This window comes from Protopterus annectens, chromosome 13.part0 (assembly GCF_019279795.1).
Source record: "Protopterus annectens isolate FY-2018-M chromosome 13.part0, PAN1.0, whole genome shotgun sequence".
Lineage (NCBI taxonomy): Eukaryota > Metazoa > Chordata > Ceratodontiformes > Protopteridae > Protopterus > Protopterus annectens.
Window position 1 is genome coordinate 323,353,255 of NC_056747.1, and position 20,684 is coordinate 323,373,938.

The following is a 20,684-nucleotide window of genomic DNA, read 5'->3' on the forward strand; positions in this document are numbered from 1 at the left end:
TATATATATATATATAAATATATATATGTGTATATAATATATATATAATGTATGTATATATGTATATATATATATATATAATGTATGTATGTATGTATTTCAATATATGAAGCTGTATAAAAATAACATTAAAAAGATGGATAATTTCCTATTCTGAACGTGTACTGCCAGGGAGAGAGGTGAATATTATAGGGAGAAAAGCATTCCATCTAGGTGCATGTTTCAACTTGCTGACTTGTCCTGAATCTTCTGTCTGTGACACTCCGTTCTTTACCATAAACGTTGAGGCAAATATTGTGCTTTCTCATTATTATACAAGGTGATGGGAGGATTTCACTGTCATCTGTATTTGTTTTAGTCTTGCACACACCATCCAAAGTGATGGGAAGACTTCCCTAGCAAACTACCATTCTCTCATGCTTGCTAGGATGACAGGTATCTCCCCATATTCTATCTTATATCCATGTTGGATGAATTTTTTTAGATTTTTCAATCCAGCAATGACATTAACCATGTCAGAGATGTATCCTTAGTCATTGTTAATTCAGTTGAGATGTCCCTAATTTGGGCCCCACATAGGCATGAACTGTCCCAGACTACTTTCAGAGTCCTGTGAATTATGTCTGATTTATACAAAATGAAATCACTAGTGAATGGAATGTCTTGGGGTTGTCAGGTCACAGTGTCCTCCTAGTGCATTTTCAAGTCTGGCTTAGTTCAGCTTTACCCTAGTTATTTGGTTATTGTGGACTTTTCTACTGCCATGCTTTGCTCGCTGTATATGTATAATTTGATACAGTCTGTGGGCAGGAGCTATACCAGGATTTTTGGAACTGTAAACCATTTTCCAGAAAGTAGTTGACCTCAAGCACAAGTCTAGCCCCCCAAAAAATGTTTTAAAAAATAGGATTAATGCTTTCATCTATATACTCTGCCATTTTGTGGTTAGGTTAATTTTGAAAGCTAAGTAGCATTCTGATTAGATTGGTCATTCTTGATGAGATAGGCAAGCCAATACCACAGCAAAAACAGACCTTGCACAATGCTATTGTTTAAGTGTAATGTAAGATCTGCACTGAATTTGCAGCAATTATCACCAGAGTTAATTATCTTAAACGTGAGAAAATTATTTAAGTTGTACAACGAAACCAAAACACTGTTTTCATCTTTCAGTTTAAATGATTTTCTCACATTTACGTTTAGCATGCCTCAGAACTCCAGGTAAGTGCCTTTTATTGCTTTTCAGAAAAATAAATTATTTTTAAAATGAGTGTGCAGTAACATATATAGCATATGTCTGGCTATGCCCTTATCTGTGGGAGAAGTACATAATGTGTTTTATGTATGAGGTTCTATTTTTTGCTAAGCTTATGAGTTCATGAAGTGCAAGCCTGCTTCAAAACCTATAGTTATATAGGGGTATGGTGTGTGTGTGTGTGTGTGTGTGTGTGCGTGTCCATGTTATGTGTTTCTGCTTTGGAGGGCAATGCAAGATATTGATACTAGCTGGAGATTTTTGAAGTAAATTGAAAAAAAGGATAAAGCTTTGGGCAAAGATGACTTAGTAGACAATTGTTTCCCCAGTAAAAATGTATGGACCAGCCATTTTTGAAATGTGTTAATAAAATATTAGTAGTAGTATTTATGTCCACATATGTGAAACATAATAGTGATATCCAGCTGTGTGCACATGTTCACTATAGTCCTACCACGTGGTGCAGCTTACCAGTGACATAACATGTGACATAGAAATACAACAAAATTCCTTTAACAGGGCATGTTGTAGGACATTTGCATAATTTATCACTGTCATGCTAAAAGCAACCCAAAGATTTCCACTGTACCTACAAAAGTGATTATTTTTTTTCATTTATAGTGAATCAAAAATGAAAGCAGAAATGCAAGACTTTCTCTCAAGTGTAAAACTGGGAAAAAGGGGTGTGGGTTGATGGATGTTAAACGAGAACATGAAAATACACATTTAGAGGTGGTATCAAAGCATGGCCTCTACTTTTAAGTAATGGATGGATGGATGTTATTTATTTACTGAAATGGTAGAGAAATTACAACAGAGCTTCCTTTCCCTGCTTTGCTTTGTGACCAGTGCAAAAAAGGAACCTGTTCAATCAATACTTTAGCAACAGGTTTTAAGATTGCAGTAGTGGATCTGGTATGATTATTAACTTTAGTAGTGAAGGATTTGTAATTAATTTTATGGTTAAGTGACATTTACTTCAGGGAAGAGGAAGGGATGGGCCCTTTGTAAAGCAATGTGCATTCTGTAATTATAACATGTCTAGGGATAATTTATCTGCCTTGGTAATGTTTGTATACAGTTCAATAAAATGTCAGGCATTAAAAAAAAACATTTGTTTTTATTAGCTGGACTAAAGTATGTGCCTAAAAGAGGTGGTGACAGAACTGTTCAAGTGAAGATGTACTTTATATTTTCAGTCATGCATATTAAAGTACGTTGTCAGTCTCTGTTACTTATAGTACTGAAAAATAAAACAATTCTGTGCTGGAGAAAACATAAAAATCTATTTGTCAGTTAAAGTATTAATATGATGACTTCTCCTCAGCACAGCCCTGGAAAGAAACATCAATTAAAACTGTTGATTTCACTGGATGTAAGAACAGCCTTGCAGGATTTCCAACAAAACTTCTAAACACTGCTCATTTTTTCAGCTGATGATGTTATTTATTATTTTATGTAGCAGTACAGTAGAACTGGACAAAGAATAGGGCAATGAATTTTTCTTTTAAAAGATTACAAGGATTTCAAACTGTATTTAGTCATAACATTTTATAAGTGGTTCCAAAATCTTGTTTTTTTTAATTAAGATGTTCGTATTCTTGTTTTCCTCAAGGAAAAAGATGTCTATCAACCTATCACATTCCAACATTTTTCAGGGTCATAATGACAGTATTTCTTATGGTTATCATGCCATTTGTTGACTTCACAGCTTATTGACTGGCAGTGTGGTTGTGGAGAATTGTTAAACACAAAGGATACTGCATGGTGTTATATTCATCTTGGCGGTTTGTCAGTCTTTACAGTTTCGTGAAAGAATTACTCAGGTCATGATTTAGCAACAAGCCAAGCCTCCCCGCAATGCAAAGCAGTTAGTTTTGTTAAATGTGTGTATTGTGTTTCTTTCGGTGCATGTGTGTGTTGGTTTAGTATTTTATGTAATGATGTTATATGTATAGGTTCATAGGTAGGTACTAGGCTATCTGCCTGAGGGCATTTATAAGCCTAGCCAGAGTGTGTCGCCGCCCCATTGATTAATTAACTGATCCTCTGTCAAGCAGAGCCAATGAAGTGATCCCAGGGGTGTATTTTCTGTTAACCATCCACTCGTCAAGATTTCTCTTAAAGAGTGTTAGTGAGGGGCTCTGCCTAATGTAGTTTGGAATTTTGTTCCAAAGCATGGGGAGTGTCTGTGACAGGAATCTATCCCTCCAACATGTTCTATTTATTGTTGTGGCAAGGTTTAGCTCACTAGAGCACGTGGCTCGCAGTGACTTGGATTTCTTTAGGTGGAGCATGTCCATCAATTCTGACTTGGACATGGCTTTGTAAGTCAGGCAGAGATCACCTCTGAGTAAGCGATATGCCACTGAGTACAGCCGGAGTTTTTTCAGTCGGGCTGCATAGGACATATGTTTGAGGCCCAGTAATCCTCTTGGTGAGGTACTTTTGTGGTCTCTCCAGCTGTTGAAAGTGTCTTGTGAGGTACATCCCAAATGGGGAATTGTACTCTATCATGGGTCTGATGAGTGAGGAGTAGAGGGGCACTATAACCTCTTTATTTCTAGATGTGAACCCTTTAGTAATTAGATGGGCAACATAGAAGTATTTCCTAACTACTTTGGCAATATGATTGTTTTTTTTTTTTTTTTTAGAAGGTTGAACATTTTGATATAGTGTTTTTTTTTTGTTTTGTTTTTGTCTTATTGGTTTGATGTATGATTAGTGTGCCAATCTCAGATGTATTTTAGGTTTATTTTGCAATTGATTCTGTTTAGTATTGTATTTTGGTGATACTTTGTGTAGTCAGTTTCATCGACAATGTGGGAGTTGATGCTTGGAGTAGTCTGCTATGAATGATATGCTGTTCTGTAAATATCTACATAATACACAGATATGCACTATGCACACACAAATATTTTGTGTGTGTGTGTGTATAAATATATAGATATAGATACATAGATATTTTTCTATATATTGATCTATATAAGTATATCTATCTATCTATATATATATATATATATATATATATATATATATATATAAAATATATATGTAGATAGATATATAGGTTCATAGGGTCATAGAAGGTTACTAGGCTAACAGCCTAGAGCCCTTAAAAGCCTAGCTATATTTATCCTGATTTGCCCCACTTGGTGATGGTTAGGTGAGTGAAGTTTGCAGAGGTAAACTATGGTGGTTAATAATGACTTCCTCTTTCCTGAAGGGACATGGGCACAGGGAGGGTCAGGGAGGGGCTCCATTTCACGTGAACTGGAAGCTTTTTCCACAGAAGTGTCAGTCTCTTGGAGATGTATCTATCTCTCCAGCATGAGGCTATGGCAATATACCTGGAGTGAGTGACCCTCATGCAGTTTCATTTATGAATGTGTAGTATTTCCATCAGGCCAGGCTCAGAGACTGCCCTGTAAGCCAGGCACAGGTCACCCCTTAGCAACCTGTAGGAGACAGAATACAGTCAAAGTGCTTTTAGTCTTTCCACTAAGACTTGTTTTGTGTACTCTAATTTCTTGGTGAGGAAACCTCTGTGGTCTCTCCAGTTGCAGGTGTCTGGTGAGGTATATGCAGAAGGGGAGCACTGAGCTCAATTACTAAGCCGAGTGTAATGGAATTATAACATACTTAGATATAGATGTGATGCCTTTACTTATAAGATGTGCCACACAGAAGGGTTTCTTTAGTACTGTGGATACATGGTGGTTAGAGTTCAGGTTGCTATCAACCCAGATCATGTGCCACTGGATCTACAGTTAGCGAGGGTGCTGTCTATTATTTTGTTTTATTTTATTTTACATTTGCTTACCAGGAAAGTCCTACTGGGCAGTGCCCATTTTCAGCGGAGGCTCTGGGAGAAAAGCTCCACATAGTATTAAGTACATGCAATAAAATGAAATATGAAATGATGCATGAAATTCATACTCTATCCCATATTAAGAAAATGCATACATTAATAGGTTCATTGCTAAGAATAAAATAAAATTGCATGAGGAAACAAGATATAGTTTGTTAGGTTTAAGGTAATAATACAATGCATAGTAGTGAAGACAAATTGACGTAAGTATATCTATGCATACAAGAGTAAGCTTGGTTAGCTGAGTAAAATAATAAAATAGGTTTTAATACCATGTGCATTTACAGATGGCTAGAAGAGCATGAGGTCCATAGTGAATATACCCTAGGAAGGCTGAACATTTGATGCGTCTGTGGATGAAGTTTAGGGAATGGATGGGAGACGTGACTACACATTGGTTAGCCTGGAGAGTTGCATGAGCATAATGTAATTAGGAGGGATGTCAGCTGTCCCACAGAGAACAGTAATGGATTTATTTTTCATTTAGCTTTAATCTGTGGCTTTAACATGAATCATTTGTCTGTGTTAACCCTGTCTGCAGTACATTAACACCATTAAGGGAATTATTAATTCCTTCCAATTTGCAATCATCAGCGAACTTGGTTAGCCACAGGCCATCCAAGTTTGCCTTGACTTCTGAGAAATAAATTCCAAACAGTAATGGGCCCAGCACAGAACCCTGTGGTACTCCATTGGTGACTGGTCTTTTGCTAGAGGTGAAGTTATCCACTTTGACAGTATGTGTCCTGTCAGTGAGCCAGTTGGCTACCCATCTGGTAATGTATGGGTTAATTCCTAATTGGGAAAGTTTCTCTGTAATACCTGAGTGGGGGATTGTGTCAAATGCCTTGGCCTAGGTCAAGATAGGTTTTACACACTGTCTTTCTCTTGTGACTTCCTCGAAGAAGTCAACCATATTTAATGACATGATCTACTTTTAACGAATCTGAACTGGGTTGGGTTCGGAATTTGGAGATTACCTGTGTTCTTGTTAATGAGGTCCCTAATGATTCTTTCCATGACCTTGCAGATGAAGCTAGTTAAGCTTATTGGGTTTTAATTACCAGGACTGGTTGATGGTTCCCTTTTATGCAGAGGGATTATTGTTGTTATCCTCCATTCTGCCAGAAAATAGCCCGTTTGCAGGCTGTGGTTAAACCAGGATCTAAGTGGGTCTGCTAAGTCATGTTTTAAGTTGTTTAAAAGGCAACCTGGGATGTTATCTGGTCCCATTGATGCCATGTTTTGGCCTTGGAGAGCACCAAGATGAATGCTTTTATGAGATAATAGGCAAGAGGAATTGTGGCAGGTATACTTTGGGGGATGACTGGAGGGGACAGGGGGGTGAAGTTTGCCCCAAATCTGTCAGCTAGTAGATTGGCTATTACCTTCAGTTGAGTATGAGTGATGCCATCCACAACCAGTTCAGTGCATAGCTGGGTATTCCGTTTTAGATTTTGGACATAGTTAAAGAATGCCTTGTGATTATCCTTAGCTAGGGAGGCTATTTTTGCTCCGCAATTAGCTTTGGGAAACTTGACAAGATAACTAATTTGTTATAGATATATAAATATATGTATATAAATATATGTGTGTGTGTGTGTGTGTGTGTGTGTGTGTGTGTGTGTGTGTGTGTGTGTGTGTGTGTGTGTGTGTGTGTGTATATGTGTGTGTGTATATATATATATATATATATATACACACACACACATACACACACACATATATATATATATATATATATATATATATATATATATATATACACACACTCATATATATATATATATATATATATATATATATATATATATATATATATGTGGATGTGGATTGCATGTATATATGTATATGAATGCATATGCATTTAGCTACACATATATAATATATGTATGTGTATGCAAAAATATACACACAATTTTGTATGTATATACATTGGTTTATGTCAGAATATTGAGTTTTTGGAAATTTGATCTCCATATGGTCAAAACTATACATTCAACTTTTTTTGAAAACTTGACAAAACAACAAAAATCTATGTTTTTGCAAGGGGGGTACCAACTCTGATATTGCACTACAGTAGGTAAAATTGTAAATTCCCTGATCCCCACTGTACCACAATCTCTATACAAATGCTTTGAGTTTTCGGAAAGTCGAACATATTTTCTGGAAATTGAATCATCTGACATAAACCATATGTATGGTATAAAAGAAATAAGCAGCTGACACTAGTCAGTAAAGTACTGTGGTTTTATTAATCAGCTAGCAGTAATGGTGCAGACTCATCTTTAACACTGCTATAATAATAAAACTCCACACTGTGTCATACCGGTTCTTCTACACTCAGAAGGTAATTTTACACAGGTTCTTTCTTTCTGGATTCTTAGTAGAAAATCTCCAAGCCAGTTCAGATTTTTCCAGGTTGTCTCTTCTTTGTTATAGTTTACTCCCCAGAACTGGTGTTCTGGTAAAAGCTCCCCTTGCATCAAGATGCCAACATCACTGGTTACCCTACCACACAACAGGATGATTGCTTGTCAATATGCTCACTGTGAGGACCTTTCGAGTTAGTACAAAAAGTGTATCGGTCTGCATTAAAGAGGAATCCTACATTCCTAAACGCTTTGTGCACAACAGTATTTGCAACCATATTATTTACAGGATGTTTGTTATTTGCTTAATTTTTGGCAAATCATATGGTGAGAACCACCACACTGTGTTACAGTATATAAATATGTATGTGTGTATGCAGAATAAGGGTTGCTGGGGTGTTCATGGTACAGATATTTCTGCACACCGAGGAATGTTGTGAGGCTTGAGCCTATAGAGCTCAGACATTCAGAAAAATCCCCATAATAATAATTGACAACAATCCAGCTTAGTATATGCTGTTATCATTGTGCCATGCTTTAAAATTTTATTCCATGTTTTACCATATTTTTTTTTAATTTTATTTTTACTTATTCATTTGTTAGTTAACCAGGTACACCCACCAGACACAAGTGCCTCTTTTCAGGACCATCTTAGCAGTGAATTCTGGTTAGGTAAGGTTCTCAGTATGACAAAGAGGTGAAATGGAGACTGATGGAATAAAATGCTGGAGTACCAGAAGAAACTCACCACCTAAATCGTTTGAATTGAATTATGTTGCAAAAGTGTCTTTTGATATGGGTCTAGAGTGCTGATTCTCAGGCCTTATTTATGATTCATGTTTTATATTAGAACCACACACACACAGATCTCATTTACTAAACTGTGACCCAGCATATACCAGACATTAATTAATGCACTCAGCGGGTAGCATAATAGCCAGGTACTAAAATGTATATAAATAGTGCAGATGCTTTCCCTTTGTTTGGAGTACAGCTAACTGTTGACAGTAGATTGAGACCTGAATGTGTGCGTGTGTGCAACATCTATTGGTGTGGAGCTATACTACTATGCTGTAGTGAGGCAGAGTCCTAGTGGGAACACTGCACACCAAGTCTGCCATACATACTTTCAGTCATGTGATATACACATAATGTGTAAAGGACTATTTGCATGCTTTTTAAGAGTTACTTGAAATGTCTTAGTAATTCCTTTGCAACAGGGATACAAGGCCATACATGACTTTATGGTTCACATGGTCTGTTGTCCATTGTTTACAGAAAAATTAAAACCAAATCAAAAGATAAAAAGGTCACACAGAGAAAGCCACATAGGCAATATCAACAAAAAGATACAAACAAAACTAGGGTCTTCACTGTATAATACAATAAAGCACCTTTAAAGAAGGCCTCTTGGATACATGCAAATCACCCTTTAAGGGCATATGAGTGTTCCAGTTACATGGCTTCTGAATACTCTTGACTTTTTTTATTTTTTACAAATCAGACTGATAAAGCCAAACCACACTAGATATACACCTTACATGTTTTGCCCTTTTATGTGTTTTTACATATGGGATTAGTGAATAGTTTGGCCATTCTCTGAATCATCCAGTTGACAAACAAATCTGAAGCCCTTTCCATCTCTGTCATTCACCAGTATACACTTATTTGTTACTTATGTGAACTATGAAACAATGTATTTATTTAGTTAATGTATGTATTTTTGGTGAAAACTATAGGCCACCTTAACTGAGCATTCCCTTTAGAGAGACGAGGAGATCAAAGAGCAGAAGATCAAGGGGAACTTGCTTAGGACTGCAAAAATATACAGGGAAGATGTTTATAGCAATTCTGTGAACAGAATTACAGTGAACCATAAAATAAAGAAAAAATAAACTTGATAACAAATATGTTGAATTTCACAAAACTCAAAAAAAATGTACAGGGGAGTAAGCCCTTCATACCCCCACCCCAAAATCTCCAAATATACTGTCTCTGAGATTACACAAGCTTGGGGGTAGGGAGAAATATAAAAAAATAAAAATTTATGTTGGAGAAATGTACATCTTTAGTGTACAGTGGTCCATGTATACTGTAAAATGGTACATTCTCAGTAGTTCAGTCTATGAATAATAAGAATTGTCTAACATTCTTATTCAGGAGCTTTTCTTTACAACAGTAAGAAAGAGAACATACAAACTAGTAGCTGATTCTACCCATCCAGCCCACAACTGGTTCTCACAACTTGCGTCTGGAAGGAGGTACTGCAGCTTCCGCTGTAGGACTACCAGATTCAGGAGCAGTTTGTATCCTGCAGCTGTCAGACTTCATAACTCGGTCACCAGCCATAATACCTGATACATTGAAGCATCTTTTTTCCATTTAATCCTGCTGCTCGGAGCAGTTACCGCCAGTATTTCTATTATGCAATATGATGGCTATACTGAGTCACGTCTAAGGTTAACAAGTGCAATACAGTAACTAAACAGCTGCTATTCACTAGTCTGTATTTATTCTCTATCTTAATGATGAATGGGTTTTGTGGTGGGTATTTATTATTTATCATTGGATAATGGGTATTGAGTGTGTAATGTGAACTACCTCTTGCATATTATACGTGTTATTTAATTTCGTATGTTATTCTTGGATACCACTGTACCTATGTTATTTGCACTGCATTTCTGTCATGAGCTGACATTTGTAATTTCATTTAGTAGGCTGCACTTGACAATAAAGTTTCTTTGAATTTTTGAATCTTAACTGTCCATTATGTATCCAGAGTTTAGAGGTGACCTTCTGAAGCCACAGCTCAACCATCTATCCATATTCCACATGTCTGCACTCATCTTCCCTGAAAATCCATTGCCTGGCATTCACTGAAGTCTGTGGAGCAGTGCGTTTCCAATAATTTTTCATTATTTTTTTCTGATGATCTGATTTTTCACTTCATATTTTATGAAACTAAATCATTTTGCTTAACAGTGCATTTCTATTATTTTACCTACTTTACTTTGTGTACTTTGGGGTACCTGCTGAAGTATGTTAGCAGCTGAAGGTCTCCGGTATTTCCTTTCTTTGTTTGAGCTGTTGTAATTTTTTAGCAAACACCCTATTTCTCCCTCTTCCTCCTTCAGGCATTCCCTCTCTGGATCCATAGAAAAATTTGTCACAAACTCCTCCTATTGCATCCACCACTGTCAAGCCCTAAAACAGCTTTCCTGACTGGAACTCTCTAACACCTTAGTTCTAAACCAACTTCTAGCTCACCAAATACTGTACCAACCTGACAAAACTCCAGCCTTACAAGACCTGATCACCCTTTACTCTAATAACCGAGAACTTAGATCCGCTAACAAGGCACTGATTGCAATCTTAAAAACCATTACAGCTCTAGTGACTCCCTGTATTCTAGCAACATTGCCAAGACTTGGAACTCCGTACCACTACAAATCAGGGTAAAATGTAACAAAACCATATACAATAAACAGCTTATTTCCCACCTAAACAACTCCTGGACATGCAACTGCTAGCACCTGGCTGAGATATTCTAACACCTTTCCCCTACCCACTGTCCAACCTCTTTAAAACTCCCACAGATGCACTGTATATTTTCACACGTTACTTACCAACTCACTGCCACCTACTCCCCACTGTCCCATCTCTAGCTACTAACTCTCCCCTGGACTAAGTTGAAAAGCTTTCCCTTAAAATGTCAATGAACCTCATATGAACTTGTCTATATTCTCCTCCTTTGACAAACGGGCTAGTACTTTAGTTTTTCCTTTCTTCTCTTCATTACATCTTCATGATTATCTCTGCTAAACATACTGTATGAACAACAATCATATGTTACTACCTGCTTTTAATTGTATGTCTAAACCACTATGCTTATGTAAATATCTTATGCAATCATATGTTATTGTCTGCTATATTTCATAAGTGTATGTCTAAACCACAATGCTCATGTACATATCTTATGTATAGCATGTTAGGAATTGTTGATGGAGCGTTTCTCCCCAGGCCTCCTCTGAAAACGGGCAGCTTTGTCCAGTTGGACCTCCCTGGTAAACAAATGTAAAATAAATAAATAAATATTGTCTTTTTGACTATGCCAGTACATTTCTGGTGGAAACATCTCACGACACTGCTATATTGCCATACTTTTTCCTCTATTTCCTCAAGCTTATGTTTTCAGATTTTCCATAAAATGAGCCCATAAATCAAGGCACATATAGTACAACAGCATCAAACATAAAAAAACATAAAAATGTTTTTTTTTTTGCCATGTATTGTTTCCTCTGCTAGTACAGTTCCTACTTCATCTAAGCATTTTGTATTAAAATGGCCTGATATAGTATGTCATACAGATATGATTTCATTTACTAAACATTGTTATTTTTCCAGCAAAGCTTTCCATGTCCCTGTAATATTACATCAGGGAGGCAAAACAAATTCAGGAGTCTTAATTCTCTATTCACTTAGATAAGAAGTATTGCAACTTTTTCCTTTCTTTGACTATATCTAGTAAGAGTGTAATTTGTTTTGCATTAGTGAATCTCCATTTTTTAATCACATAATTATAGTTTCAAGCTACACCTTTAAAGAAAGATATAAATCTAGTTATCTGTGACAGACAGCTAGTAGTTAAAATACTCACTTTACAATCTTACCCAAGTTTAAGATTTGAATGGTTCTGTAGTTGGATTATTGCAGCAAGATTTGGTGATATTTCAGACTGTAAATGTTTTGAGCATAGCTACTCTTTCACTATGAAGTGACTTGCTTCAGTCAAAAAATGTGTATATCCTGTAGCAGATGTGATAGAGGGCAGAAAAAAAGAAGTGGTATTTCACAGAAGACCAAAATGTTGTGCAGAGATACTGCAGAAATGTGCACATGCAGAAAACAGATGAGCTAATACATGGATAATGCTTTTTGTATGTGTTACTCTTGGAGCTCCATTAAAGGGAATGTAAATCACACTTTAGGGGTCCAGGGAAGTAAATAGTGTGGGAAGAAATAGCTAGGGAATTGTTATGGCTAGGCTTGTATAGGCCCTAGGGCTGATAGCCTAGTACCAGCCTATGAACTTATGAGTTGATCTTTAGGAAGCAGTTGTATTATCATAAGGTTCCATCTCACTCACAAAATCAAGCCCTCACCTCCTTTTATAAGTGAATGGCAGAAAATAGTTTGGTTCATTGGTTCATTTCCAAATATTTGTTGCCAGTATTGGAGGCAAACCTCTCTTTTGCCTCATAGTTTTTGGAGAATTTTTTTCCTTCCTGCATCATCCTATGAATCTGTACCCATATCCACATCCATCACCAGGTCTACCACCTGCCTCTTTTATCCCTGAACTGTCTCAGGTATGGCTGGGACCAATGTAGAACTTAAAGGTGTCCTGGGTGGTCTGGTCATTCACTTCAACAGGGGGGTTCTTATTTTTATTCCCACTTGGCCCACTCTTCTTCCTAGTATGATGTCCATAGCCTCTACCAGGGGCCACCACAAGAGACACACATGGAACAACCCATACACCAGGGATGGCAATGCCCATCCCTCTCTGCCATTCTGTCAGATGTCTGAGACACTAATCAAACCTGGGTAGCCTGGGCCAAAGTCAGGGCTTTATCCTTCTACACCAAATTTTGCCTAATTGTTTGCCTTATTTCTTGTAAATTTCTCATTTTACAATAAGTTACAGAGGATTACAGTCAGTCATTAATGCCATATAGTAGTTATTTTTTATGGTTCAGAAAGTGCAAGTCTTGCAACATCTAGTGTTTGATTACCTTTTTAAAGTGAATTAGAGTAATATTTTAAATTGTCCCCAATTCTGGGCCTTTGTCCCCCTAGTCTTTTTGTCCCTGATTCCTGACCAAAGAAGTTGAAAGCTTTGCCTGAAGGGGACCAGTATGACAATGGCACTGATATTATTTTTCATTCATTAGTACTTATGTCTTCACTTTAAAAGCTTTTATTCCATTTTTGTGCTAAGCAGTGGATTGTATCTGAACAGTCATATTTTAGTAATTATGTGTGCAATGTTGTTACTAATTGTGGTACCATAGGTTCATATGTTCATAGGTGTGTACTAGGCTAATGGCCCTTGGGCCTTTACAATCCTAGCCATAGGATTACCCTGGCATAGTGCCACCCCGGCCATAGTTCCCAGTGCCTCTGTCGAGTAGAGCCACTGGAGTTGTCCCCAGCGTGAATTTTCTGTTTCCACATCCACTCATCAAGATTTCTCTTGAAGAAGGTCAACAAGGTGCTCTGCTTGACATGTATGGGAAGTCTTTTCCGTAGCATGGGCAGTCTCTGTGCTATGAACCTTTCCCTCCAAAATGTTCTGTTAATTGTGGTAATGAGGTTGAGGCCTCTGGAGCGTGTGGTGCAGAGGGATTGGAATTTCTTTAGATGTAGCATTTCTAACAGAGCTGGGTCCGACATGGCTTTGTAAGTCAAGTAGAGATTGCCTCTAAGTAGGCGATATGGGACAGGGAATAGTTGGAGTTTTTTGAGTCTGTCCATATAGGACAAGTGTTTAAGGCCTAGGATCCTGTTTGTGAGGTACTTTTGTGGCCTCTCCAGTTATTGCAGGTGTCTAGTGAGGTGCATGCCAAATGGGGCATTGTACTCAAAGATTGTCCTAATGAGGGAGGAGTAGAAGGAGACAATGACCTCTTTCTTCCTGGATGCAAAACCCTTAGTAATGAGATGTGCCACATAGAAGGACTTTCTGACCACAGTGGCAATGTGGTGATCAAAAGAGAGGTTGCTGTCAACCTGTGTTTCAAGATCTCTTATAACATCTTCTGTATTCAGTTGACTACCATCGATGTGGTAATTCATGGGAACCAGGTTTTTCCCAAAGGAGATGACACATTTTTTGGCATTGAGCTTAAGACCATGGTTAGGGAGTTAATAATAGCTCCCAAATTGCAATTGTCTGTGAACTTTGTCAGCCAGAGTCCCTTCATGTTAGCCTGGACTTCAGAGAAGTAGATACCAAACAGGAGAGGACCCAGGACCGAACCGTGTGGGACTCCACTCGTGACTAGTCAGCAGTCTGACTTGGAGTTAGCTACTTTCACACTGTGGGTTCTATTCGTGAGCCAGTTTGCAACCCACCTTGTAATATAGGGGTTGATGCCAAGCTTAGTGAGTTTTTCTGTGATTCCTGAGTGGGGAATGGTATCAAAAGCCTTGGCCAGATCAAGGTAGGCTATATAAACCACAACTCCAGTGACTGGACTCAAAGAAGTTGACCAAGTTGAGCAGGCATGATCTACCCTTCCCCTTCACAAAACCAAACTGTGTGGGGTCCAGAGTTTGGAGATTCCCTATATCCTAGTTTATTAGGTCCATGATGATGCATTCCATAGCATTGCATATTAGACTCGTCAGGCTAATGGGATGATATTTCCCAAGGTCTGTAGTTGCTCCCTCTTTGCAGAGAGGGATGACTGTAGCAGTGCACCATTCAGTAGAGACAAAGCCTGAGGTGAGGCTGTGATTAAACAGGGCACACAGGTGAGGTGCCAGTTCACTCTGTAGTTCATGTAGAACACAACCAGGGATATTGTCAAGTCCCATAGACGTTGTATTCTTGGCCTTGGACAGTGCTGTTTTAACTTGTGCAGCAGTAATACTGAGTGCCTGGCAATCTACTGGTATTGTGATTGGTCCTTTGGGGGGGGGAGAGGGGTAAAGTTGGCACTGAGTCTGTTGGCTAGTATACTGGCAATATATTTTGGCTTGGTATAGCATTATTACAGTGCTATGAAGCCACCCTGTGCATCAGCACCATGTTAGTCCGTACCTGCATCAATGTTACACATTACAAGAGGTGGCACAGGTGTCATCATATGCACAGGGTATGTAGTTTCTTTTCCAGAGCCTGTCAGTGAACCAGCCAATCAACATGTATGCATTTGTGTGTGTGTGAGGGACAACAGGTTTTGCATGGCCCAATGTTGATGCAATGTGTGTGTGTGTTATGTGTTATCCCTAGCTGTTTGTTTTATGTGTGCCTCTGCATATACACTGTTTCAGCATGTGTCAGCCATATGCTGGAGGTTGTGGGACAGTCACAGACTGTACCTGCCAGGCTGTACAGGTCGCCATTCCTGGCCATGGACACCCCTCCATGCATTCAACCATAGTCCAGTCCTGCACCTGGTAATGTATACACATACATACATGGGATCTGTATCACAACCTGTGGATAAACGGGTGTCAGTAATGTTAACCTGATTTGCATAGTATTGCCATGTAATACATAGGTATATGAGCCATAGTCATCCTCCAAAGTAATAACCACTGCTGACTGCTGCTGAGATGTGCACATGACCATTTAAAGGTGCTGTACTATCATTGTTTTCAATGTCCCTGGTAATACCCAGCAACAAAATAACTGGTCACTACACAACTATAACCCAGGATCACTACAGCACACAGTATGTGCACTATCACAGAGCCGTAGCATATTCAGATACATCCAAGGTGAACATGTACAGACAATGCAGCACATTCAATAGTGCTAATATCCACATACATATTACAAAGATATATATATGGATATATATATATATATATATATATATATATATATATATATATATACATATATATAGATATGCACACACACACACACACACACACTTGGAAGGGCCGGGAGTTGAACATACACCTACCTACTCTAACACACTACAGCATTATGCATTTACAGAACGCGCTACCGAGATTACTGAACACAGCACTCCCAGAGGCATACTTCTAGGTGGGTGACATCATCCGCAAAGGCAAAGACGCCGATAGGGAATGTATGTGTTTTGAGGCATCTAAAAGCATTACTGTGTCCCCAGGCAGCTGGAAACACACACACACACACACACACACACACACACACACACACACACACACCTGGAAGGGCCGGGAGTTGAACATACACCTACCTATTCTAACACACTACAGCAATGCGCATTTACAGAACGTGCTACCGAGATTACTGAACACAGCACTCACAGAGGCATACTTCTAGGTGGGTGACATCATCCGCAAAGGCAAAGACGCCAATAGGGAATGTATGTGTTTTGAGGCATCTAAAAGCATTACTGTGTCCCCAGGCAGCTGGAAACACACACACACACACACACACACACACACACACACACACACACACACACACACACTTGGAAGGGCCGGGAGTTGAACATACACCTACCTACTCTAACACACTACAGCATTACGCATTTACAGAACGCGCTACCGAGATTACTGAACACAGCACTCCCAGAGGCATACTCCTAGGTGGGTGACATCCGCAAAGGCAAAGATGCTGATAGGGAATGTTTAGAGAGTGAGCAGTCTGAAAGCATATTACCGTCCCAAGGTAGACGTACACAAACACGGCAGTGCTGTCATCGGGCCAACTAAATATCTACGGAGCACAACAACACTAAATAGATACAGGATGCGCCACAGACAGTACACCCTTCGGGAGAGCAACCAGTGTGTTCAATGTAGGCATCCATCGTGACATTGAAATTGGACATCTGGTGCCTGGATGACCACCATGGCTATACAGGATGTCAATGGCCATGCCCACACGCTTAGTATCACACGTCTGTTTGGAATGTACTATGTGTCCATCTACACAATGGCGTACTGGGCATGCTCACACACTTAGCATTTGCAAAGGACCATCTTGCATGCACACGGAGTCTAATCACGGAAGGGCACAGTGTGGAATGTACTGTGTGTCCATCTACACAACGGTGTACTGGGCATGCTCACACACTTAGCAGTTGCAAAGGGCCATCTTGCATGCACACGGAGTCTAATCACGGAAGGGCGCAGTGTGGAATGTACTGTGTGTCCATCTACATAATGGTGTACTGGGCATGCTCACACACTTAGCAGTTGCAAAGGGCCATCTTGCATGCACACGGAGTCTAATCGCGGAAGGGTGCAGTGTGGAATGTACTGTGTGTCCATCTACACAACGGCGTACTGGGCATGCTCACATACTTAGCATTTGCAAAGGGACATCTTGCATGCACACAGAGTCTAATCATGGAAGGGCGCAGTGTGGAATGTACTGTGTGTCCATCTACACAATGGCGTACTGGGCATGCTCACACACTTAGCAGTTGCAAAGGGCCATCTTGAATGCACATGGACTCTAATCACGTAAGGGCACAGTGTGGAATGTACTGTGTGTACTGGGCATGCTCACACACTTAGCAGTTGCAAAGGGCCATCTTGCATGCAGATGGAGTGTACACACAGAAGGGCACAGTAAGGTATAACTGCCCTCACGCACAGGGCGGTCACACATGCAGTGACCTGTACACACACAGCTGCCATCATAGCTGTCACAGGTGCAGGTCACACACGTACACACTGCAGTGTAGACTGTAGCTGTCAAGTCAACACCATGTTGTTGGTGCAGCACTACACAGCCTTACGGTCCCACAACACCATGTGACACATGACCACTGGGCTGTACAGTGGTGTACACCAGCTGTGCAGAGTACACACGTACCAACAGGGATCCAACAGGTGTTATGCATTGCAATGATACCAGTATACATGAACAGGTCAGCTCAAGACATACCATGGCCCTTACGCAGCTGTGACACCTGACTGTTGCTGTACACCAATGAACACATGTCTGGGTATGTCATACATGTGATTGTGTGGATGTGTGCATGGACTGCACACACAGCACATACATACATAGCCTTTGATGTACCTCGTGCATAACACTGGCCTAATCAATAATAAACCCTGATATAATCATAACTTATAGGAGGTACCATTGTGCAGTAGCTCAGAGCAAATCTGGGTATTGCCGTGGAGATTCTTTACATAACTATAGAACGCCTTGTGGTTGTCTTTATTATCTGCTGCAATTCTGTTTTCATAGCTAGGTTTAGAGGATTTGATGAGGGATCTCAACTTTTTGTTGAGACTGATACGGGAGTTTTTCCAGTTTTGGGACTTCACCTTATTCTGGATCAGTTTCCTCCTTCTGTTGGTAGAGTTTGTTTATGGCAGGGGATCACCAGATTGGCTTTCTTTTTTTGGAGGAGAGCATCTTGGTTCTATTGGGTATGGCGAGATCCATGCATTTGTGTACGTGTTCATACAGTGCATTGGTGTATAATTCTGCAGCCGCACAACTATCCTCCATTTGTATTACTATTAAATTTTTAAAGTGAATTAGAGTAATATTTAAAACTGTCCCCGATATAAGATATATAAATGGGTAACAAAACCACAGTTGCAAATATCACTTGTATAATGGCCATCAGACATGAGAAAATATCTGGCATTTATGCCTAAATGTTTTTTATCTTTCTTAATATTTTTCTTTCTGATTGTGTGTTCCTGTCAAGACTGAGTTAAAATGTTTGACTGAGGCCTGAAACCAAAAACTGAGGTTTCCCTAAATTAACCCAAGTAATAACGTTATTTATTTATTTGTTCGCTGGGTTGAAGCTGATCCACAAAGACCGTTTTCATGTTCGGCCCAGGACGAGTGTACATATCAGGACATTAGCCATGGCTGTGGGTAGTAAGTGTGCATACATCCATAAGTAACCTTACCCATACCATACAGCAGTGTTGTCACAGATAGATATATACAGTATCATATCAAAACTTTGAACATGTAAAGATAACAGACATAGATAAATTCATCATTAAAGTATTTTATTTGCTTACTCATTTAGGTATTTGTTTTTCCTAGCCAGGTAAACACACTTGGACCAAGGTACTTGTCTTCAGGGATGAACCAACGGAGGCAGACATCAGCTGAGAAGTGAAAAGTTGCGTTACAGTATATCAACGTAAGTCATACCATGGTAGAAAAAATATAAGTATTTATGTTCAAAATACTGATATGTAATAAGGGGAATGGAATATATCAGCATTAGGAGCATATAACACAAATAAAAGAATGCTTGGTTTACTGTCCACATTAACCACTAAACAAGGTATAAGAAGAGAACATGTATATACATTTTTGATAAGATAGGCTGAGTCATTCAGAAACGTTAAAATACAAATTTATACTAATATCATTTTTTTTCTTTTATTTAATCTTTAAGACTGAATTTGTACTTTCAAGTAATGTTTCTTTTTTTTCATGTAAAACATGAATTCTGGATCACAATTGTAGAAAGATATATATATATATATATATATATATATATATATATCAATGGCTACTTACTTTAGAATGTAATTTTCATAACCTAAAAGTCTTGATTTATTCAGTAGTATTTCAGAGTGGCACAAAGGTACAATGAGTAGTTTTTCCACTTCACAGCTAGAGGTTCTCTGGTTTGATTCTTGGCAGGGGTGCTTTGTGTGCACAGTCTGCATGTCCTCCCTGTGTTCATTTAGGTTTTCTCCATGTGCTCCAGTTTCCTGCCACATTCCAAAGATATGCAGTACGTGGACTGGACACTCGAAATTGACCATAGGTGTGTGTGTCTGCACATGTGTGTGTGGTATGGAAAGACAAACTGTGGCAGCACTAGCCACTCAGCAGTGTGAACATTGGCTCTAGATGTTTGTCACTGATGACATGACACCCTGACACATGTAAAATGAGAAAAGGGATTGCGTATCCATCCAACAGTCCGTACATTCACAACCCCTTTTTTCCACACCCTGACACATGTAAAATGAGAAAAGGGATTGTGTATCCGTCCAACAGTCTGTACATTCATAAACCCTTTTTTCCATTTTTGCACATGGGGTCAGGGTGTCACCGATGGATCGATTTCTGAGCATGAAAATTAAGTGATCTCATGGTTCTTTCTTTATATTTGTAATGCCACCAGAAATAAAGGGACATTATATCTAAAAGGCTTCTCCTTTATTCTAACTTGCATGGTTTAGAATTGCATGTTCATCTATATCGTATCTGAGGCAATTTTGTTTATCTAATAAATACTTTTAACTCCTCCCTAAGACATCTAGGTTTCTGCTTTGGGGTTTCTTTGCGTGAATGGTGGCATCAGTTACTTCAAGTAACTTTGAAGAGATGATGGATGTACAAATAAAAGGACTTAGAAACATTGCTTCTTAAAAAGATAATCAATAGGTATAACACTAGCGTCTCACTTTCTGACACTCCACAAAAAATGTCCTGTACTTGCAT

The 20,684-nt window shown here is 38.9% G+C and overlaps 1 protein-coding gene across 4 annotated transcripts in view; it reads left to right on the forward strand.

Annotated features, from left to right (window-relative positions):
* MEF2B (myocyte enhancer factor 2B) overlaps positions 1-20,684 on the forward strand; it is a 786,689-nt gene that overhangs the window by 262,572 nt on the left and 503,433 nt on the right. For 2 of the 4 annotated variants that reach the window (XM_044053922.1, XM_044053921.1), the window contains exon 2: positions 19,263-19,362. The exons of 1 other annotated variant lie outside the window; for it this stretch is intronic. The gene's annotated coding sequence lies outside the window, so the exon portion shown is untranslated. The remainder of the gene's footprint in view (positions 1-19,262; positions 19,363-20,684) is intronic. One more of the 4 variants, XM_044053923.1, reaches the window with a different exon arrangement.